The sequence below is a fragment of the Pelobates fuscus genome, chromosome 3 (genome assembly GCF_036172605.1).
Source record: "Pelobates fuscus isolate aPelFus1 chromosome 3, aPelFus1.pri, whole genome shotgun sequence".
Lineage (NCBI taxonomy): Eukaryota > Metazoa > Chordata > Amphibia > Anura > Pelobatidae > Pelobates > Pelobates fuscus.
This window is the reverse complement of record NC_086319.1, coordinates 392,465,345-392,487,510: the sequence shown is the minus strand read 5'-3', so window position 1 is coordinate 392,487,510 and position 22,166 is coordinate 392,465,345. Positions and strand designations below refer to the sequence as shown.

The 22,166-nt window shown below is 39.2% G+C and overlaps 12 non-coding genes across 12 annotated transcripts; all 12 read right to left on the bottom strand.

Moving 5' to 3' along the window:
* Positions 1-501: 501 nt before the first annotated feature.
* TRNAE-UUC (transfer RNA glutamic acid (anticodon UUC)) lies at positions 502-573 on the bottom strand. The gene has a single exon. It is a non-coding gene; the product is annotated as a tRNA-Glu (tRNA).
* A 1,190-nt stretch (positions 574-1,763) lies between these two features.
* On the bottom strand, positions 1,764-1,835 carry TRNAE-UUC (transfer RNA glutamic acid (anticodon UUC)). The gene has a single exon. It is a non-coding gene; the product is annotated as a tRNA-Glu (tRNA).
* Positions 1,836-3,025: 1,190 nt separating this feature from the next.
* Positions 3,026-3,097, bottom strand: TRNAE-UUC (transfer RNA glutamic acid (anticodon UUC)). Its single transcript has one exon. It is a non-coding gene; the product is annotated as a tRNA-Glu (tRNA).
* A 1,190-nt stretch (positions 3,098-4,287) lies between these two features.
* On the bottom strand, positions 4,288-4,359 carry TRNAE-UUC (transfer RNA glutamic acid (anticodon UUC)). The gene has a single exon. It is a non-coding gene; the product is annotated as a tRNA-Glu (tRNA).
* Positions 4,360-5,548: 1,189 nt separating this feature from the next.
* TRNAE-UUC (transfer RNA glutamic acid (anticodon UUC)) lies at positions 5,549-5,620 on the bottom strand. Its single transcript has one exon. It is a non-coding gene; the product is annotated as a tRNA-Glu (tRNA).
* Positions 5,621-8,070: 2,450 nt separating this feature from the next.
* Positions 8,071-8,142, bottom strand: TRNAE-UUC (transfer RNA glutamic acid (anticodon UUC)). The gene has a single exon. It is a non-coding gene; the product is annotated as a tRNA-Glu (tRNA).
* Positions 8,143-9,332: 1,190 nt separating this feature from the next.
* On the bottom strand, positions 9,333-9,404 carry TRNAE-UUC (transfer RNA glutamic acid (anticodon UUC)). The gene has a single exon. It is a non-coding gene; the product is annotated as a tRNA-Glu (tRNA).
* Positions 9,405-11,856: 2,452 nt separating this feature from the next.
* Positions 11,857-11,928, bottom strand: TRNAE-UUC (transfer RNA glutamic acid (anticodon UUC)). The gene has a single exon. It is a non-coding gene; the product is annotated as a tRNA-Glu (tRNA).
* A 2,450-nt stretch (positions 11,929-14,378) lies between these two features.
* TRNAE-UUC (transfer RNA glutamic acid (anticodon UUC)) lies at positions 14,379-14,450 on the bottom strand. The gene has a single exon. It is a non-coding gene; the product is annotated as a tRNA-Glu (tRNA).
* Positions 14,451-18,163: 3,713 nt separating this feature from the next.
* On the bottom strand, positions 18,164-18,235 carry TRNAE-UUC (transfer RNA glutamic acid (anticodon UUC)). The gene has a single exon. It is a non-coding gene; the product is annotated as a tRNA-Glu (tRNA).
* Positions 18,236-19,424: 1,189 nt separating this feature from the next.
* On the bottom strand, positions 19,425-19,496 carry TRNAE-UUC (transfer RNA glutamic acid (anticodon UUC)). Its single transcript has one exon. It is a non-coding gene; the product is annotated as a tRNA-Glu (tRNA).
* A 2,449-nt stretch (positions 19,497-21,945) lies between these two features.
* Positions 21,946-22,017, bottom strand: TRNAE-UUC (transfer RNA glutamic acid (anticodon UUC)). The gene has a single exon. It is a non-coding gene; the product is annotated as a tRNA-Glu (tRNA).
* Positions 22,018-22,166: the final 149 nt, after the last annotated feature.

Below are 22,166 nucleotides of genomic sequence, written 5' to 3'. Positions count from 1 at the left end.
AAGGTGGCGTGGCCTTCTTTGATATCAGCAATATGCCTTAAAAGGGTTTAAACGAGTAAAACTATTAGAGCGTCAGTGTCTTGATGTTAATGCAAGGTGCATTGAATCTAATTTTTTGACATGTTTGCAAGACATGACTTCATTGGAAGGTCCTGGATTGGTAAAAAACTAATCTATCTGCATATAATCCTCAAGGGACGCTTTCTTGTGCTTTAGGCAGAAGCGACAATTTCCATTTCAAGCAAAAGTCATTTTTCCCCTGCCAAATAATACAAAATTTTCATTGAATGTTGATGTGTTCTTTAGAAAAGTCCTGTTCTGTGCACATAAAATATTACGTGTAGTAAATTCTCTCATCCAGGATGTATTGGAATACGATGTTTATTTCTATAATCTGACTAGGAGCAATCTTCAATCCAGTGCGGATAGAATAGTAAACCGGAGACATTAACTTATATGGGTGAGATTAAAATGTGACTAAAGAAGAAAAGCTAAGGACAATTCCCATACCGGGAGTCGAACCCGGGCCGCCTGGGTGAAAACCAGGAATCCTAACCGCTAGACCATATGGGAAGCTCTGTCACCTTTTCTCTAGAGTGGGTAACACAAGACAACCAAAAGTTCTTGGCATTTTGAAAGGTTTCCTAAAATGATTTGTTTTCACCTCTATGTCTGAAAAAACAGGAATCCTAAATGCCAGACCAAGTGAAAAGCTTAACTTATTTGGACACGGATCGGTTGACATAAGGAGAAGGTTGCCTGAAGATTATGCAAGAAAAGGAAGCTCTTGCAAAAAGGCATTATCCTCTTTGGAGCGGGGTTAAACATTGAGCTATGTTTGGGAGCTCACAAACTCCACACTTCGCAAGATTATTCATACATCTTCTGGAATAAATATATCACAGCACTGCATTGATAGGCTGCTTTAGGTCAAGAAAAGAAAGCCACCAAGCATTATGTTCTACCACCTGAGTGAAAAATCAAGAAGAACCTTAAGCAATACGCCATATGCAAGCCCTTGCCATGCCTGGTTAAATGGTAAATCGTTTAGCTTCTCTGGAGAATCTTTTGATTGACTGATTTTCCCATATAATGAAATGCTGGCATTTTTGGAGACCTTTTGGCACCTTTGCCGTCATGTTCCTTGTGTCCAAAAGATACTTGGGAGTTAAATCTGTCACCGAAAAGAAAGGTTTTGGCAACCTTGCGGAAGCTAAAAGTACCCGTTCTAAAGTGCTCTTGGAGGAAGTAAGTTTTTGCAAAGGTGGCGTGGCCTTCTTTGATATCAGCAATATGCCTTAAAAGGGTTTAAACGAGTAAAACTATTAGAGCATCAGTGTCTTGATGTTAATGCAAGGTGCATTGAATCTAATTTTTTGACATGTTTGCAAGACATGACTTCATTGGAAGGTCCTGGATTGGTAAAAAACTAATCTATCTGCATATAATCCTCAAGGGACGCTTTCTTGTGCTTTAGGCAGAAGCGACAATTTCCATTTCAAGCAAAAGTCATTTTTTCCCTGCCAAATAATAAAAAAATTTTTATTGAATGTTGATGTGTTCTTTAGAAAAGTCCTGTTCTGTGCACATAAAATGTTACGTGTAGTAAATTCTCTCATCCAGGATGTATTGGAATACGATGTTTATTTCTATAATCTGACTAGGAGCAATCTTCAATCCAGTGCGGATAGAATAGTAAACCGGAGACATTAACTTATATGGGTGAGATTAAAAGGTGACTAAAGAAGAAAAGCTAAGGACAATTCCCATACCGGGAGTCGAACCCGGGCCGCCTGGGTGAAAACCAGGAATCCTAACCGCTAGACCATATGGGAAGCTCTGTCACCTTTTCTCTAGAGTGGGTAACACAAGACAACCAAAAGTTCTTGGCATTTTGAAAGGTTTCCTAAAATGATTTGTTTTCACCTCTATGTCTGAAAAAACAGGAATCCTAAATGCCAGACCAAGTGAAAAGCTTAACTTATTTGGACACGGATCGGTTGACATAAGGAGAAGGTTGCCTGAAGATTATGCAAGAAAAGGAAGCTCTTGCAAAAAGGCATTATCCTCTTTGGAGCGGGGTTAAACATTGAGCTATGTTTGGGAGCTCACAAACTCCACACTTCGCAAGATTATTCATACATCTTCTGGAATAAATATATCACAGCACTGCATTGATAGGCTGCTTTAGGTCAAGAAAAGAAAGCCACCAAGCATTATGTTCTACCACCTGAGTGAAAAATCAAGAAGAACCTTAAGCAATACGCCATATGCAAGCCCTTGCCATGCCTGGTTAAATGGTAAATCGTTTAGCTTCTCTGGAGAATCTTTTGATTGACTGATTTTCCCATATAATGAAATGCTGGCATTTTTGGAGACCTTTTGGCACCTTTGCCGTCATGTTCCTTGTGTCCAAAAGATACTTGGGAGTTAAATCTGTCACCGAAAAGAAAGGTTTTGGCAACCTTGCGGAAGCTAAAAGTACCCGTTCTAAAGTGCTCTTGGAGGAAGTAAGTTTTTGCAAAGGTGGCGTGGCCTTCTTTGATATCAGCAATATGCCTTAAAAGGGTTTAAACGAGTAAAACTATTAGAGCATCAGTGTCTTGATGTTAATGCAAGGTGCATTGAATCTAATTTTTTGACATGTTTGCAAGACATGACTTCATTGGAAGGTCCTGGATTGGTAAAAAACTAATCTATCTGCATATAATCCTCAAGGGACGCTTTCTTGTGCTTTAGGCAGAAGCGACAATTTCCATTTCAAGCAAAAGTCATTTTTTCCCTGCCAAATAATAAAAAAATTTTTATTGAATGTTGATGTGTTCTTTAGAAAAGTCCTGTTCTGTGCACATAAAATGTTACGTGTAGTAAATTCTCTCATCCAGGATGTATTGGAATACGATGTTTATTTCTATAATCTGACTAGGAGCAATCTTCAATCCAGTGCGGATAGAATAGTAAACCGGAGACATTAACTTATATGGGTGAGATTAAAAGGTGACTAAAGAAGAAAAGCTAAGGACAATTCCCATACCGGGAGTCGAACCCGGGCCGCCTGGGTGAAAACCAGGAATCCTAACCGCTAGACCATATGGGAAGCTCTGTCACCTTTTCTCTAGAGTGGGTAACACAAGACAACCAAAAGTTCTTGGCATTTTGAAAGGTTTCCTAAAATGATTTGTTTTCACCTCTATGTCTGAAAAAACAGGAATCCTAAATGCCAGACCAAGTGAAAAGCTTAACTTATTTGGACACGGATCGGTTGACATAAGGAGAAGGTTGCCTGAAGATTATGCAAGAAAAGGAAGCTCTTGCAAAAAGGCATTATCCTCTTTGGAGCGGGGTTAAACATTGAGCTATGTTTGGGAGCTCACAAACTCCACACTTCGCAAGATTCTTCATACATCTTCTGGAATAAATATATCACAGCACTGCATTGATAGGCTGCTTTAGGTCAAGAAAAGAAAGCCACCAAGCATGATGTTCTACCACCTGAGTGAAAAATCAAGAAGAACCTTAAGCAATACGCCATATGCAAGCCCTTGCCATGCCTGGTTAAATGGTAAATCGTTTAGCTTCTCTGGAGAATCTTTTGATTGACTGATTTTCCCATATAATGAAATGCTGGCATTTTTGGAGACCTTTTGGCACCTTTGCCGTCATGTTCCTTGTGTCCAAAAGATACTTGGGAGTAAAATCTGTCACCGAAAAGAAAGGTTTTGGCAACCTTGCGGAAGCTAAAAGTACCCGTTCTAAAGTGCTCTTGGAGGAAGTAAGTTTTTGCAAAGGTGGCGTGGCCTTCTTTGATATCAGCAATATGCCTTAAAAGGGTTTAAACGAGTAAAACTATTAGAGCATCAGTGTCTTGATGTTAATGCAAGGTGCATTGAATCTAATTTTTTGACATGTTTGCAAGACATGACTTCATTGGAAGGTCCTGGATTGGTAAAAAACTAATCTATCTGCATATAATCCTCAAGGGACGCTTTCTTGTGCTTTAGGCAGAAGCGACAATTTCCATTTCAAGCAAAAGTCATTTTTTCCCTGCCAAATAATAAATTTTTTTTTATTGAATGTTGATGTGTTCTTTAGAAAAGTCCTGTTCTGTGCACATAAAATGTTACGTGTAGTAAATTCTCTCATCCAGGATGTATTGGAATACGATGTTTATTTCTATAATCTGACTAGGAGCAATCTTCAATCCAGTGCGGATAGAATAGTAAACCGGAGACATTAACTTATATGGGTGAGATTAAAAGGTGACTAAAGAAGAAAAGCTAAGGACAATTCCCATACCGGGAGTCGAACCCGGGCCGCCTGGGTGAAAACCAGGAATCCTAACCGCTAGACCATATGGGAAGCTCTGTCACCTTTTCTCTAGAGTGGGTAACACAAGACAACCAAAAGTTCTTGGCATTTTGAAAGGTTTCCTAAAATGATTTGTTTTCACCTCTATGTCTGAAAAAACAGGAATCCTAAATGCCAGACCAAGTGAAAAGCTTAACTTATTTTGACACGGATCGGTTGACATAAGGAGAAGGTTGCCTGAAGATTATGCAAGAAAAGGAAGCTCTTGCAAAAAGGCATTATCCTCTTTGGAGCGGGGTTAAACATTGAGCTATGTTTGGGAGCTCACAAACTCCACACTTCGCAAGATTCTTCATACATCTTCTGGAATAAATATATCACAGCACTGCATTGATAGGCTGCTTTAGGTCAAGAAAAGAAAGCCACCAAGCATTATGTTCTACCACCTGAGTGAAAAATCAAGAAGAACCTTAAGCAATACGCCAAATGCAAACCCTTGCCATGCCTGGTTAAATGGTAAATCGTTTAGCTTCTCTGGAGAATCTTTTGATTGACTGATTTTCCCATATAATGAAATGCTGGCATTTTTGGAGACCTTTTGGCACCTTTGCCGTCATGTTCCTTGTGTCCAAAAGATACTTGGGAGTAAAATCTATCACCGAAAAGAAAGGTTTTGGCAACCTTGTGTAAGCTAAAAGCACCCGTTCTAAAGTGCTCTTGGAGGAAGTAAGTTTTTGCAAAGGTGGCGTGGCCTTCTTTGATATCAGCAATATGCCTTAAAAGGGTTTAAACGAGTAAAACTATTAGAGCGTCAGTGTCTTGATGTTAATGCAAGGTGCATTGAATCTAATTTTTTGACATGTTTGCAAGACATGACTTCATTGGAAGGTCCTGGATTGGTAAAAAACTAATCTATCTGCATATAATCCTCAAGGGACGCTTTCTTGTGCTTTAGGCAGAAGCGACAATTTCCATTTCAAGCAAAAGTCATTTTTCCCCTGCCAAATAATAAAAAATTTTCATTGAATGTTGATGTGTTCTTTAGAAAAGTCCTGTTCTGTGCACATAAAATATTACGTGTAGTAAATTCTCTCATCCAGGATGTATTGGAATACGATGTTTATTTCTATAATCTGACTAGGAGCAATCTTCAATCCAGTGCGGATAGAATAGTAAACCGGAGACATTAACTTATATGAGTGAGATTAAAAGGTGACTAAAGAAGAAAAGCTAAGGACAATTCCCATACCGGGAGTCGAACCCGGGCCGCCTGGGTGAAAACCAGGAATCCTAACCGCTAGACCATATGGGAAGCTCTGTCACCTTTTCTCTAGAGTGGGTAACACAAGACAACCAAAAGTTCTTGGCATTTTGAAAGGTTTCCTAAAATGATTTGTTTTCACCTCTATGTCTGAAAAAACAGGAATCCTAAATGCCAGACCAAGTGAAAAGCTTAACTTATTTTGACACGGATCGGTTGACATAAGGAGAAGGTTGCCTGAAGATTATGCAAGAAAAGGAAGCTCTTGCAAAAAGGCATTATCCTCTTTGGAGCGGGGTTAAACATTGAGCTATGTTTGGGAGCTCACAAACTCCACACTTCGCAAGATTCTTCATACATCTTCTGGAATAAATATATCACAGCACTGCATTGATAGGCTGCTTTAGGTCAAGAAAAGAAAGCCACCAAGCATGATGTTCTACCACCTGAGTGAAAAATCAAGAAGAACCTTAAGCAATACGCCAAATGCAAACCCTTGCCATGCCTGGTTAAATGGTAAATCGTTTAGCTTCTCTGGAGAATCTTTTGATTGACTGATTTTCCCATATAATGAAATGCTGGCATTTTTGGAGACCTATTGGCACCTTTGCCGTCATGTTCCTTGTGTCCAAAAGATACTTGGGAGTAAAATCTATCACCGAAAAGAAAGGTTTTGGCAACCTTGTGTAAGCTAAAAGCACCCGTTCTAAAGTGCTCTTGGAGGAAGTAAGTTTTTGCAAAGGTGGCGTGGCCTTCTTTGATATCAGCAATATGCCTTAAAAGGGTTTAAACGAGTAAAACTATTAGAGCGTCAGTGTCTTGATGTTAATGCAAGGTGCATTGAATCTAATTTTTTGACATGTTTGCAAGACATGACTTCATTGGAAGGTCCTGGATTGGTAAAAAACTAATCTATCTGCATATAATCCTCAAGGGACGCTTTCTTGTGCTTTAGGCAGAAGCGACAATTTCCATTTCAAGCAAAAGTCATTTTTTCCCTGCCAAATAATAAAAAATTTTCATTGAATGTTGATGTGTTCTTTAGAAAAGTCCTGTTCTGTGCACATAAAATATTACGTGTAGTAAATTCTCTAAACCAGGATGTATTGGAATACGATGTTTATTTCTATAATCTGACTAGGAGCAATCTTCAATCCAGTGCGGATAGAATAGTAAACCGGAGACATTAACTTATATGGGTGAGATTAAAAGGTGATTAAAGAAGAAAAGCTAAGGACAATTCCCATACCGGGAGTCAAACCCGGGCCGCCTGGGTGAAAACCAGGAATCCTAACCGCTAGACCATATGGGAAGCTCTGTCACCTTTTCTCTAGAGTGGGTAACACAAGACAACCAAAAGTTCTTGGCATTTTGAAAGGTTTCCTAAAATGATTTGTTTTCACCTCTATGTCTGAAAAAACAGGAATCCTAAATGCCAGACCAAGTGAAAAGCTTAACTTATTTTGACACGGATCGGTTGACATAAGGAGAAGGTTGCCTGAAGATTATGCAAGAAAAGGAAGCTCTTGCAAAAAGGCATTATCCTCTTTGGAGCGGGGTTAAACATTGAGCTATGTTTGGGAGCTCACAAACTCCACACTTCGCAAGATTCTTCATACATCTTCTGGAATAAATATATCACAGCACTGCATTGATAGGCTGCTTTAGGTCAAGAAAAGAAAGCCACCAAGCATTATGTTCTACCACCTGAGTGAAAAATCAAGAAGAACCTTAAGCAATACGCCAAATGCAAACCCTTGCCATGCCTGGTTAAATGGTAAATCGTTTAGCTTCTCTGGAGAATCTTTTGATTGACTGATTTTCCCATATAATGAAATGCTGGCATTTTTGGAGACCTTTTGGCACCTTTGCCGTCATGTTCCTTGTGTCCAAAAGATACTTGGGAGTAAAATCTATCACCGAAAAGAAAGGTTTTGGCAACCTTGTGTAAGCTAAAAGCACCCGTTCTAAAGTGCTCTTGGAGGAAGTAAGTTTTTGCAAAGGTGGCGTGGCCTTCTTTGATATCAGCAATATGCCTTAAAAGGGTTTAAACGAGTAAAACTATTAGAGCGTCAGTGTCTTGATGTTAATGCAAGGTGCATTGAATCTAATTTTTTGACATGTTTGCAAGACATGACTTCATTGGAAGGTCCTGGATTGGTAAAAAACTAATCTATCTGCATATAATCCTCAAGGGACGCTTTCTTGTGCTTTAGGCAGAAGCGACAATTTCCATTTCAAGCAAAAGTCATTTTTCCCCTGCCAAATAATACAAAATTTTCATTGAATGTTGATGTGTTCTTTAGAAAAGTCCTGTTCTGTGCACATAAAATATTACGTGTAGTAAATTCTCTCATCCAGGATGTATTGGAATACGATGTTTATTTCTATAATCTGACTAGGAGCAATCTTCAATCCAGTGCGGATAGAATAGTAAACCGGAGACATTAACTTATATGGGTGAGATTAAAATGTGACTAAAGAAGAAAAGCTAAGGACAATTCCCATACCGGGAGTCGAACCCGGGCCGCCTGGGTGAAAACCAGGAATCCTAACCGCTAGACCATATGGGAAGCTCTGTCACCTTTTCTCTAGAGTGGGTAACACAAGACAACCAAAAGTTCTTGGCATTTTGAAAGGTTTCCTAAAATGATTTGTTTTCACCTCTATGTCTGAAAAAACAGGAATCCTAAATGCCAGACCAAGTGAAAAGCTTAACTTATTTGGACACGGATCGGTTGACATAAGGAGAAGGTTGCCTGAAGATTATGCAAGAAAAGGAAGCTCTTGCAAAAAGGCATTATCCTCTTTGGAGCGGGGTTAAACATTGAGCTATGTTTGGGAGCTCACAAACTCCACACTTCGCAAGATTATTCATACATCTTCTGGAATAAATATATCACAGCACTGCATTGATAGGCTGCTTTAGGTCAAGAAAAGAAAGCCACCAAGCATTATGTTCTACCACCTGAGTGAAAAATCAAGAAGAACCTTAAGCAATACGCCATATGCAAGCCCTTGCCATGCCTGGTTAAATGGTAAATCGTTTAGCTTCTCTGGAGAATCTTTTGATTGACTGATTTTCCCATATAATGAAATGCTGGCATTTTTGGAGACCTTTTGGCACCTTTGCCGTCATGTTCCTTGTGTCCAAAAGATACTTGGGAGTTAAATCTGTCACCGAAAAGAAAGGTTTTGGCAACCTTGCGGAAGCTAAAAGTACCCGTTCTAAAGTGCTCTTGGAGGAAGTAAGTTTTTGCAAAGGTGGCGTGGCCTTCTTTGATATCAGCAATATGCCTTAAAAGGGTTTAAACGAGTAAAACTATTAGAGCATCAGTGTCTTGATGTTAATGCAAGGTGCATTGAATCTAATTTTTTGACATGTTTGCAAGACATGACTTCATTGGAAGGTCCTGGATTGGTAAAAAACTAATCTATCTGCATATAATCCTCAAGGGACGCTTTCTTGTGCTTTAGGCAGAAGCGACAATTTCCATTTCAAGCAAAAGTCATTTTTTCCCTGCCAAATAATAAAAAAATTTTTATTGAATGTTGATGTGTTCTTTAGAAAAGTCCTGTTCTGTGCACATAAAATGTTACGTGTAGTAAATTCTCTCATCCAGGATGTATTGGAATACGATGTTTATTTCTATAATCTGACTAGGAGCAATCTTCAATCCAGTGCGGATAGAATAGTAAACCGGAGACATTAACTTATATGGGTGAGATTAAAAGGTGACTAAAGAAGAAAAGCTAAGGACAATTCCCATACCGGGAGTCGAACCCGGGCCGCCTGGGTGAAAACCAGGAATCCTAACCGCTAGACCATATGGGAAGCTCTGTCACCTTTTCTCTAGAGTGGGTAACACAAGACAACCAAAAGTTCTTGGCATTTTGAAAGGTTTCCTAAAATGATTTGTTTTCACCTCTATGTCTGAAAAAACAGGAATCCTAAATGCCAGACCAAGTGAAAAGCTTAACTTATTTGGACACGGATCGGTTGACATAAGGAGAAGGTTGCCTGAAGATTATGCAAGAAAAGGAAGCTCTTGCAAAAAGGCATTATCCTCTTTGGAGCGGGGTTAAACATTGAGCTATGTTTGGGAGCTCACAAACTCCACACTTCGCAAGATTATTCATACATCTTCTGGAATAAATATATCACAGCACTGCATTGATAGGCTGCTTTAGGTCAAGAAAAGAAAGCCACCAAGCATTATGTTCTACCACCTGAGTGAAAAATCAAGAAGAACCTTAAGCAATACGCCATATGCAAGCCCTTGCCATGCCTGGTTAAATGGTAAATCGTTTAGCTTCTCTGGAGAATCTTTTGATTGACTGATTTTCCCATATAATGAAATGCTGGCATTTTTGGAGACCTTTTGGCACCTTTGCCGTCATGTTCCTTGTGTCCAAAAGATACTTGGGAGTTAAATCTGTCACCGAAAAGAAAGGTTTTGGCAACCTTGCGGAAGCTAAAAGTACCCGTTCTAAAGTGCTCTTGGAGGAAGTAAGTTTTTGCAAAGGTGGCGTGGCCTTCTTTGATATCAGCAATATGCCTTAAAAGGGTTTAAACGAGTAAAACTATTAGAGCATCAGTGTCTTGATGTTAATGCAAGGTGCATTGAATCTAATTTTTTGACATGTTTGCAAGACATGACTTCATTGGAAGGTCCTGGATTGGTAAAAAACTAATCTATCTGCATATAATCCTCAAGGGACGCTTTCTTGTGCTTTAGGCAGAAGCGACAATTTCCATTTCAAGCAAAAGTCATTTTTTCCCTGCCAAATAATAAAAAAATTTTTATTGAATGTTGATGTGTTCTTTAGAAAAGTCCTGTTCTGTGCACATAAAATGTTACGTGTAGTAAATTCTCTCATCCAGGATGTATTGGAATACGATGTTTATTTCTATAATCTGACTAGGAGCAATCTTCAATCCAGTGCGGATAGAATAGTAAACCGGAGACATTAACTTATATGGGTGAGATTAAAAGGTGACTAAAGAAGAAAAGCTAAGGACAATTCCCATACCGGGAGTCGAACCCGGGCCGCCTGGGTGAAAACCAGGAATACTAACCGCTAGACCATATGGGAAGCTCTGTCACCTTTTCTCTAGAGTGGGTAACACAAGACAACCAAAAGTTCTTGGCATTTTGAAAGGTTTCCTAAAATGATTTGTTTTCACCTCTATGTCTGAAAAAACAGGAATCCTAAATGCCAGACCAAGTGAAAAGCTTAACTTATTTGGACACGGATCGGTTGACATAAGGAGAAGGTTGCCTGAAGATTATGCAAGAAAAGGAAGCTCTTGCAAAAAGGCATTATCCTCTTTGGAGCGGGGTTAAACATTGAGCTATGTTTGGGAGCTCACAAACTCCACACTTCGCAAGATTCTTCATACATCTTCTGGAATAAATATATCACAGCACTGCATTGATAGGCTGCTTTAGGTCAAGAAAAGAAAGCCACCAAGCATGATGTTCTACCACCTGAGTGAAAAATCAAGAAGAACCTTAAGCAATACGCCATATGCAAGCCCTTGCCATGCCTGGTTAAATGGTAAATCGTTTAGCTTCTCTGGAGAATCTTTTGATTGACTGATTTTCCCATATAATGAAATGCTGGCATTTTTGGAGACCTTTTGGCACCTTTGCCGTCATGTTCCTTGTGTCCAAAAGATACTTGGGAGTAAAATCTGTCACCGAAAAGAAAGGTTTTGGCAACCTTGCGGAAGCTAAAAGTACCCGTTCTAAAGTGCTCTTGGAGGAAGTAAGTTTTTGCAAAGGTGGCGTGGCCTTCTTTGATATCAGCAATATGCCTTAAAAGGGTTTAAACGAGTAAAACTATTAGAGCATCAGTGTCTTGATGTTAATGCAAGGTGCATTGAATCTAATTTTTTGACATGTTTGCAAGACATGACTTCATTGGAAGGTCCTGGATTGGTAAAAAACTAATCTATCTGCATATAATCCTCAAGGGACGCTTTCTTGTGCTTTAGGCAGAAGCGACAATTTCCATTTCAAGCAAAAGTCATTTTTTCCCTGCCAAATAATAAATTTTTTTTTATTGAATGTTGATGTGTTCTTTAGAAAAGTCCTGTTCTGTGCACATAAAATGTTACGTGTAGTAAATTCTCTCATCCAGGATGTATTGGAATACGATGTTTATTTCTATAATCTGACTAGGAGCAATCTTCAATCCAGTGCGGATAGAATAGTAAACCGGAGACATTAACTTATATGGGTGAGATTAAAAGGTGACTAAAGAAGAAAAGCTAAGGACAATTCCCATACCGGGAGTCGAACCCGGGCCGCCTGGGTGAAAACCAGGAATCCTAACCGCTAGACCATATGGGAAGCTCTGTCACCTTTTCTCTAGAGTGGGTAACACAAGACAACCAAAAGTTCTTGGCATTTTGAAAGGTTTCCTAAAATGATTTGTTTTCACCTCTATGTCTGAAAAAACAGGAATCCTAAATGCCAGACCAAGTGAAAAGCTTAACTTATTTTGACACGGATCGGTTGACATAAGGAGAAGGTTGCCTGAAGATTATGCAAGAAAAGGAAGCTCTTGCAAAAAGGCATTATCCTCTTTGGAGCGGGGTTAAACATTGAGCTATGTTTGGGAGCTCACAAACTCCACACTTCGCAAGATTCTTCATACATCTTCTGGAATAAATATATCACAGCACTGCATTGATAGGCTGCTTTAGGTCAAGAAAAGAAAGCCACCAAGCATTATGTTCTACCACCTGAGTGAAAAATCAAGAAGAACCTTAAGCAATACGCCAAATGCAAACCCTTGCCATGCCTGGTTAAATGGTAAATCGTTTAGCTTCTCTGGAGAATCTTTTGATTGACTGATTTTCCCATATAATGAAATGCTGGCATTTTTGGAGACCTTTTGGCACCTTTGCCGTCATGTTCCTTGTGTCCAAAAGATACTTGGGAGTAAAATCTATCACCGAAAAGAAAGGTTTTGGCAACCTTGTGTAAGCTAAAAGCACCCGTTCTAAAGTGCTCTTGGAGGAAGTAAGTTTTTGCAAAGGTGGCGTGGCCTTCTTTGATATCAGCAATATGCCTTAAAAGGGTTTAAACGAGTAAAACTATTAGAGCGTCAGTGTCTTGATGTTAATGCAAGGTGCATTGAATCTAATTTTTTGACATGTTTGCAAGACATGACTTCATTGGAAGGTCCTGGATTGGTAAAAAACTAATCTATCTGCATATAATCCTCAAGGGACGCTTTCTTGTGCTTTAGGCAGAAGCGACAATTTCCATTTCAAGCAAAAGTCATTTTTCCCCTGCCAAATAATAAAAAATTTTCATTGAATGTTGATGTGTTCTTTAGAAAAGTCCTGTTCTGTGCACATAAAATATTACGTGTAGTAAATTCTCTCATCCAGGATGTATTGGAATACGATGTTTATTTCTATAATCTGACTAGGAGCAATCTTCAATCCAGTGCGGATAGAATAGTAAACCGGAGACATTAACTTATATGGGTGAGATTAAAATGTGACTAAAGAAGAAAAGCTAAGGACATTTCCCATACCGGGAGTCAAACCCGGGCCGCCTGGGTGAAAACCAGGAATCCTAACCGCTAGACCATATGGGAAGCTCTGTCACCTTTTCTCTAGAGTGGGTAACACAAGACAACCAAAAGTTCTTGGCATTTTGAAAGGTTTCCTAAAATGATTTGTTTTCACCTCTATGTCTGAAAAAACAGGAATCCTAAATGCCAGACCAAGTGAAAGGCTTAACTTATTTTGACACGGATCGGTTGACATAAGGAGAAGGTTGCCTGAAGATTATGCAAGAAAAGGAAGCTCTTGCAAAAAGGCATTATCCTCTTTGGAGCGGGGTTAAACATTGAGCTATGTTTGGGAGCTCACAAACTCCACACTTCGCAAGATTATTCATACATCTTCTGGAATAAATATATCACAGCACTGCATTGATAGGCTGCTTTAGGTCAAGAAAAGAAAGCCACCAAGCATTATGTTCTACCACCTGAGTGAAAAATCAAGAAGAACCTTAAGCAATACGCCAAATGCAAACCCTTGCCATGCCTGGTTAAATGGTAAATCGTTTAGCTTCTCTGGAGAATCTTTTGATTGACTGATTTTCCCATATAATGAAATGCTGGCATTTTTGGAGACCTTTTGGCACCTTTGCCGTCATGTTCCTTGTGTCCAAAAGATACTTGGGAGTAAAATCTATCACCGAAAAGAAAGGTTTTGGCAACCTTGTGTAAGCTAAAAGCACCCGTTCTAAAGTGCTCTTGGAGGAAGTAAGTTTTTGCAAAGGTGGCGTGGCCTTCTTTGATATCAGCAATATGCCTTAAAAGGGTTTAAACGAGTAAAACTATTAGAGCGTCAGTGTCTTGATGTTAATGCAAGGTGCATTGAATCTAATTTTTTGACATGTTTGCAAGACATGACTTCATTGGAAGGTCCTGGATTGGTAAAAAACTAATCTATCTGCATATAATCCTCAAGGGACGCTTTCTTGTGCTTTAGGCAGAAGCGACAATTTCCATTTCAAGCAAAAGTCATTTTTCCCCTGCCAAATAATACAAAATTTTCATTGAATGTTGATGTGTTCTTTAGAAAAGTCCTGTTCTGTGCACATAAAATATTACGTGTAGTAAATTCTCTCATCCAGGATGTATTGGAATACGATGTTTATTTCTATAATCTGACTAGGAGCAATCTTCAATCCAGTGCGGATAGAATAGTAAACCGGAGACATTAACTTATATGGGTGAGATTAAAATGTGACTAAAGAAGAAAAGCTAAGGACAATTCCCATACCGGGAGTCGAACCCGGGCCGCCTGGGTGAAAACCAGGAATCCTAACCGCTAGACCATATGGGAAGCTCTGTCACCTTTTCTCTAGAGTGGGTAACACAAGACAACCAAAAGTTCTTGGCATTTTGAAAGGTTTCCTAAAATGATTTGTTTTCACCTCTATGTCTGAAAAAACAGGAATCCTAAATGCCAGACCAAGTGAAAAGCTTAACTTATTTGGACACGGATCGGTTGACATAAGGAGAAGGTTGCCTGAAGATTATGCAAGAAAAGGAAGCTCTTGCAAAAAGGAATTATCCTCTTTGGAGCGGGGTTAAACATTGAGCTATGTTTGGGAGCTCACAAACTCCACACTTCGCAAGATTCTTCATACATCTTCTGGAATAAATATATCACAGCACTGCATTGATAGGCTGCTTTAGGTCAAGAAAAGAAAGCCACCAAGCATGATGTTCTACCACCTGAGTGAAAAATCAAGAAGAACCTTAAGCAATACGCCATATGCAAGCCCTTGCCATGCCTGGTTAAATGGTAAATCGTTTAGCTTCTCTGGAGAATCTTTTGATTGACTGATTTTCCCATATAATGAAATGCTGGCATTTTTGGAGACCTTTTGGCACCTTTGCCGTCATGTTCCTTGTGTCCAAAAGATACTTGGGAGTAAAATCTGTCACCGAAAAGAAAGGTTTTGGCAACCTTGCGGAAGCTAAAAGTACCCGTTCTAAAGTGCTCTTGGAGGAAGTAAGTTTTTGCAAAGGTGGCGTGGCCTTCTTTGATATCAGCAATATGCCTTAAAAGGGTTTAAACGAGTAAAACTATTAGAGCATCAGTGTCTTGATGTTAATGCAAGGTGCATTGAATCTAATTTTTTGACATGTTTGCAAGACATGACTTCATTGGAAGGTCCTGGATTGGTAAAAAACTAATCTATCTGCATATAATCCTCAAGGGACGCTTTCTTGTGCTTTAGGCAGAAGCGACAATTTCCATTTCAAGCAAAAGTCATTTTTTCCCTGCCAAATAATAAAAAAATTTTTATTGAATGTTGATGTGTTCTTTAGAAAAGTCCTGTTCTGTGCACATAAAATGTTACGTGTAGTAAATTCTCTCATCCAGGATGTATTGGAATACGATGTTTATTTCTATAATCTGACTAGGAGCAATCTTCAATCCAGTGCGGATAGAATAGTAAACCGGAGACATTAACTTATATGAGTGAGATTAAAAGGTGACTAAAGAAGAAAAGCTAAGGACAATTCCCATACCGGGAGTCGAAACCGGGCCGCCTGGGTGAAAACCAGGAATCCTAACCGCTAGACCATATGGGAAGCTCTGTCACCTTTTCTCTAGAGTGGGTAACACAAGACAACCAAAAGTTCTTGGCATTTTGAAAGGTTTCCTAAAATGATTTGTTTTCACCTCTATGTCTGAAAAAACAGGAATCCTAAATGCCAGACCAAGTGAAAAGCTTAACTTATTTTGACACGGATCGGTTGACATAAGGAGAAGGTTGCCTGAAGATTATGCAAGAAAAGGAAGCTCTTGCAAAAAGGCATTATCCTCTTTGGAGCGGGGTTAAACATTGAGCTATGTTTGGGAGCTCACAAACTCCACACTTCGCAAGATTCTTCATACATCTTCTGGAATAAATATATCACAGCACTGCATTGATAGGCTGCTTTAGGTCAAGAAAAGAAAGCCACCAAGCATGATGTTCTACCACCTGAGTGAAAAATCAAGAAGAACCTTAAGCAATACGCCAAATGCAAACCCTTGCCATGCCTGGTTAAATGGTAAATCGTTTAGCTTCTCTGGAGAATCTTTTGATTGACTGATTTTCCCATATAATGAAATGCTGGCATTTTTGGAGACCTATTGGCACCTTTGCCGTCATGTTCCTTGTGTCCAAAAGATACTTGGGAGTAAAATCTATCACCGAAAAGAAAGGTTTTGGCAACCTTGTGTAAGCTAAAAGCACCCGTTCTAAAGTGCTCTTGGAGGAAGTAAGTTTTTGCAAAGGTGGCGTGGCCTTCTTTGATATCAGCAATATGCCTTAAAAGGGTTTAAACGAGTAAAACTATTAGAGCGTCAGTGTCTTGATGTTAATGCAAGGTGCATTGAATCTAATTTTTTGACATGTTTGCAAGACATGACTTCATTGGAAGGTCCTGGATTGGTAAAAAACTAATCTATCTGCATATAATCCTCAAGGGACGCTTTCTTGTGCTTTAGGCAGAAGCGACAATTTCCATTTCAAGCAAAAGTCATTTTTTCCCTGCCAAATAATAAAAAATTTTCATTGAATGTTGATGTGTTCTTTAGAAAAGTCCTGTTCTGTGCACATAAAATATTACGTGTAGTAAATTCTCTAAACCAGGATGTATTGGAATACGATGTTTATTTCTATAATCTGACTAGGAGCAATCTTCAATCCAGTGCGGATAGAATAGTAAACCGGAGACATTAACTTATATGGGTGAGATTAAAAGGTGATTAAAGAAGAAAAGCTAAGGACAATTCCCATACCGGGAGTCAAACCCGGGCCGCCTGGGTGAAAACCAGGAATCCTAACCGCTAGACCATATGGGAAGCTCTGTCACCTTTTCTCTAGAGTGGGTAACACAAGACAACCAAAAGTTCTTGGCATTTTGAAAGGTTTCCTAAAATGATTTGTTTTCACCTCTATGTCTGAAAAAACAGGAATCCTAAATGCCAGACCAAGTGAAAAGCTTAACTTATTTTGACACGGATCGGTTGACATAAGGAGAAGGTTGCCTGAAGATTATGCAAGAAAAGGAAGCTCTTGCAAAAAGGCATTATCCTCTTTGGAGCGGGGTTAAACATTGAGCTATGTTTGGGAGCTCACAAACTCCACACTTCGCAAGATTCTTCATACATCTTCTGGAATAAATATATCACAGCACTGCATTGATAGGCTGCTTTAGGTCAAGAAAAGAAAGCCACCAAGCATTATGTTCTACCACCTGAGTGAAAAATCAAGAAGAACCTTAAGCAATACGCCAAATGCAAACCCTTGCCATGCCTGGTTAAATGGTAAATCGTTTAGCTTCTCTGGAGAATCTTTTGATTGACTGATTTTCCCATATAATGAAATGCTGGCATTTTTGGAGACCTTTTGGCACCTTTGCCGTCATGTTCCTTGTGTCCAAAAGATACTTGGGAGTTAAATCTGTCACCGAAAAGAAAGGTTTTGGCAACCTTGCGGAAGCTAAAAGTACCCGTTCTAAAGTGCTCTTGGAGGAAGTAAGTTTTTGCAAAGGTGGCGTGGCCTTCTTTGATATCAGCAATATGCCTTAAAAGGGTTTAAACGAGTAAAACTATTAGAGCATCAGTGTCTTGATGTTAATGCAAGGTGCATTGAATCTAATTTTTTGACATGTTTGCAAGACATGACTTCATTGGAAGGTCCTGGATTGGTAAAAAACTAATCTATCTGCATATAATCCTCAAGGGACGCTTTCTTGTGCTTTAGGCAGAAGCGACAATTTCCATTTCAAGCAAAAGTCATTTTTTCCCTGCCAAATAATAAAAAAATTTTTATTGAATGTTGATGTGTTCTTTAGAAAAGTCCTGTTCTGTGCACATAAAATGTTACGTGTAGTAAATTCTCTCATCCAGGATGTATTGGAATACGATGTTTATTTCTATAATCTGACTAGGAGCAATCTTCAATCCAGTGCGGATAGAATAGTAAACCGGAGACATTAACTTATATGGGTGAGATTAAAAGGTGACTAAAGAAGAAAAGCTAAGGACAATTCCCATACCGGGAGTCGAACCCGGGCCGCCTGGGTGAAAACCAGGAATCCTAACCGCTAGACCATATGGGAAGCTCTGTCACCTTTTCTCTAGAGTGGGTAACACAAGACAACCAAAAGTTCTTGGCATTTTGAAAGGTTTCCTAAAATGATTTGTTTTCACCTCTATGTCTGAAAAAACAGGAATCCTAAATGCCAGACCAAGTGAAAAGCTTAACTTATTTTGACACGGATCGGTTGACATAAGGAGAAGGTTGCCTGAAGATTATGCAAGAAAAGGAAGCTCTTGCAAAAAGGCATTATCCTCTTTGGAGCGGGGTTAAACATTGAGCTATGTTTGGGAGCTCACAAACTCCACACTTCGCAAGATTCTTCATACATCTTCTGGAATAAATATATCACAGCACTGCATTGATAGGCTGCTTTAGGTCAAGAAAAGAAAGCCACCAAGCATGATGTTCTACCACCTGAGTGAAAAATCAAGAAGAACCTTAAGCAATACGCCAAATGCAAACCCTTGCCATGCCTGGTTAAATGGTAAATCGTTTAGCTTCTCTGGAGAATCTTTTGATTGACTGATTTTCCCATATAATGAAATGCTGGCATTTTTGGAGACCTATTGGCACCTTTGCCGTCATGTTCCTTGTGTCCAAAAGATACTTGGGAGTAAAATCTATCACCGAAAAGAAAGGTTTTGGCAACCTTGTGTAAGCTAAAAGCACCCGTTCTAAAGTGCTCTTGGAGGAAGTAAGTTTTTGCAAAGGTGGCGTGGCCTTCTTTGATATCAGCAATATGCCTTAAAAGGGTTTAAACGAGTAAAACTATTAGAGCGTCAGTGTCTTGATGTTAATGCAAGGTGCATTGAATCTAATTTTTTGACATGTTTGCAAGACATGACTTCATTGGAAGGTCCTGGATTGGTAAAAAACTAATCTATCTGCATATAATCCTCAAGGGACGCTTTCTTGTGCTTTAGGCAGAAGCGACAATTTCCATTTCAAGCAAAAGTCATTTTTTCCCTGCCAAATAATAAAAAATTTTCATTGAATGTTGATGTGTTCTTTAGAAAAGTCCTGTTCTGTGCACATAAAATGTTACGTGTAGTAAATTCTCTCATCCAGGATGTATTGGAATACGATGTTTATTTCTATAATCTGACTAGGAGCAATCTTCAATCCAGTGCGGATAGAATAGTAAACCGGAGACATTAACTTATATGGGTGAGATTAAAATGTGACTAAAGAAGAAAAGCTAAGGACAATTCCCATACCGGGAGTCGAACCCGGGCCGCCTGGGTGAAAACCAGGAATCCTAACCGCTAGACCATATGGGAAGCTCTGTCACCTTTTCTCTAGAGTGGGTAACACAAGACAACCAAAAGTTCTTGGCATTTTGAAAGGTTTCCTAAAATGATTTGTTTTCACCTCTATGTCTGAAAAAACAGGAATCCTAAATGCCAGACCAAGTGAAAAGCTTAACTTATTTTGACACGGATCGGTTGACATAAGGAGAAGGTTGCCTGAAGATTATGCAAGAAAAGGAAGCTCTTGCAAAAAGGCATTATCCTCTTTGGAGCGGGGTTAAACATTGAGCTATGTTTGGGAGCTCACAAACTCCACACTTCGCAAGATTCTTCATACATCTTCTGGAATAAATATATCACAGCACTGCATTGATAGGCTGTTTAGGTCAAGAAAAGAAAGCCACCAAGCATTATGTTCTACCACCTGAGTGAAAAATCAAGAAGAACCTTAAGCAATACGCCAAATGCAAACCCTTGCCATGCCTGGTTAAATGGTAAATCGTTTAGCTTCTCTGGAGAATCTTTTGATTGACTGATTTTCCCATATAATGAAATGCTGGCATTTTTGGAGACCTTTTGGCACCTTTGCCGTCATGTTCCTTGTGTCCAAAAGATACTTGGGAGTAAAATCTATCACCGAAAAGAAAGGTTTTGGCAACCTTGTGTAAGCTAAAAGCACCCGTTCTAAAGTGCTCTTGGAGGAAGTAAGTTTTTGCAAAGGTGGCGTGGCCTTCTTTGATATCAGCAATATGCCTTAAAAGGGTTTAAACGAGTAAAACTATTAGAGCGTCAGTGTCTTGATGTTAATGCAAGGTGCATTGAATCTAATTTTTTGACATGTTTGCAAGACATGACTTCATTGGAAGGTCCTGGATTGGTAAAAAACTAATCTATCTGCATATAATCCTCAAGGGACGCTTTCTTGTGCTTTAGGCAGAAGCGACAATTTCCATTTCAAGCAAAAGTCATTTTTCCCCTGCCAAATAATACAAAATTTTCATTGAATGTTGATGTGTTCTTTAGAAAAGTCCTGTTCTGTGCACATAAAATATTACGTGTAGTAAATTCTCTCATCCAGGATGTATTGGAATACGATGTTTATTTCTATAATCTGACTAGGAGCAATCTTCAATCCAGTGCGGATAGAATAGTAAACCGGAGACATTAACTTATATGGGTGAGATTAAAATGTGACTAAAGAAGAAAAGCTAAGGACATTTCCCATACCGGGAGTCGAACCCGGGCCGCCTGGGTGAAAACCAGGAATCCTAACCGCTAGACAATATGGGAAGCTCTGTCACCTTTTCTCTAGAGTGGGTAACACAAGACAACCAAAAGTTCTTGGCATTTTGAAAGGTTTCCTAAAATGATTTGTTTTCACCTCTATGTCTGAAAAAACAGGAATCCTAAATGCCAGACCAAGTGAAAAGCTTAACTTATTTTGACACGGATCGGTTGACATAAGGAGAAGGTTGCCTGAAGATTATGCAAGAAAAGGAAGCTCTTGCAAAAAGGCATTATCCTCTTTGGAGCGGGGTTAAACATTGAGCTATGTTTGGGAGCTCACAAACTCCACACTTCGCAAGATTCTTATTACATCTTCTAGAATAAATATATCACAGCACTGCATTGATAGGCTGCTTTAGGTCAAGAAAAGAAAGCCACCAAGCATTATGTTCTACCACCTGAGTGAAAAATCAAGAAGAACCTTAAGCAATACGCCAAATGCAAACCCTTGCCATGCCTGGTTAAATGGTAAATCGTTTAGCTTCTCTGGAGAATCTTTTGATTGACTGATTTTCCCATATAATGAAATGCTGGCATTTTTGGAGACCTTTTGGCACCTTTGCCGTCATGTTCCTTGTGTCCAAAAGATACTTGGGAGTAAAATCTATCACCGAAAAGAAAGGTTTTGGCAACCTTGTGTAAGCTAAAAGCACCCGTTCTAAAGTGCTCTTGGAGGAAGTAAGTTTTTGCAAAGGTGGCGTGGCCTTCTTTGATATCAGCAATATGCCTTAAAAGGGTTTAAACGAGTAAAACTATTAGAGCGTCAGTGTCTTGATGTTAATGCAAGGTGCATTGAATCTAATTTTTTGACATGTTTGCAAGACATGACTTCATTGGAAGGTCCTGGATTGGTAAAAAACTAATCTATCTGCATATAATCCTCAAGGGACGCTTTCTTGTGCTTTAGGCAGAAGCGACAATTTCCATTTCAAGCAAAAGTCATTTTTCCCCTGCCAAATAATACAAAATTTTCATTGAATGTTGATGTGTTCTTTAGAAAAGTCCTGTTCTGTGCACATAAAATATTACGTGTAGTAAATTCTCTCATCCAGGATGTATTGGAATACGATGTTTATTTCTATAATCTGACTAGGAGCAATCTTCAATCCAGTGCGGATAGAATAGTAAACCGGAGACATTAACTTATATGGGTGAGATTAAAATGTGACTAAAGAAGAAAAGCTAAGGACAATTCCCATACCGGGAGTCGAACCCGGGCCGCCTGGGTGAAAACCAGGAATCCTAACCGCTAGACCATATGGGAAGCTCTGTCACCTTTTCTCTAGAGTGGGTAACACAAGACAACCAAAAGTTCTTGGCATTTTGAAAGGTTTCCTAAAATGATTTGTTTTCACCTCTATGTCTGAAAAAACAGGAATCCTAAATGCCAGACCAAGTGAAAAGCTTAACTTA